Below are 694 nucleotides of genomic sequence, written 5' to 3' on the forward strand. Positions count from 1 at the left end.
AACAAAAAGTCAGTGCAAAAGAGAAACCCCGATAAAAAAGCCTAAAAACACGCTAAAAATACCCCCAAAACCCAAACCTCTGCTTGGAGAGTAGATTTAGCTTTGAAACGGAACTCCCCCTTTTTTCCCGGAACAAAAGGAAGCACTGTTTTGTTTGTTCTTCCGAGGTAGCTCTAGTTGTTTGACATAACCTTGCCACCTTTTAGTCACAGCAAGGACATTATACACATCTGTGTATAATGTCCTTGGTCACAGCAATGTCGCCTTTTACTCCAAGGAAATGGTGATTGCACTACCATATGGTAGAAGCCCCGACATTTCCTGTGGTGTGTCAATCTAGCGAGAGCGTTACAGATCAAAATCGTACCCAAACCTCGCAGACTAGAGGAATTGACGTGACGTGGCTATAATTGTTTTAGATGAAGGTGTAAAAAGTGTCCGAATGTGGCGTTGTTTGGCCTGAGGCGTCGCCACGTGCTAACTGTCGTGAACCGGAAGGCGGCGTTCTGATCCGGATACTTTTCCAAGACCCCATACGCGAAAATATTATCCACATAAACAACTTAATATCAAGGTGATAACATCTATAAAAACCTCAAATAGCATCTTTTTATATTATTACTGCTCTACAAAAGATCATTTGCGTAATGTTTGTAATGGATATCAAGGAAAAACATTCAGAAGTATTGTTGAC

Source organism: Branchiostoma belcheri, unplaced genomic scaffold (genome assembly GCF_001625305.1).
Source record: "Branchiostoma belcheri isolate BF01 breed outbred unplaced genomic scaffold, Haploidv18h27 scaffold37, whole genome shotgun sequence".
Taxonomy (NCBI): Eukaryota; Metazoa; Chordata; class Leptocardii; order Amphioxiformes; family Branchiostomatidae; genus Branchiostoma; species Branchiostoma belcheri.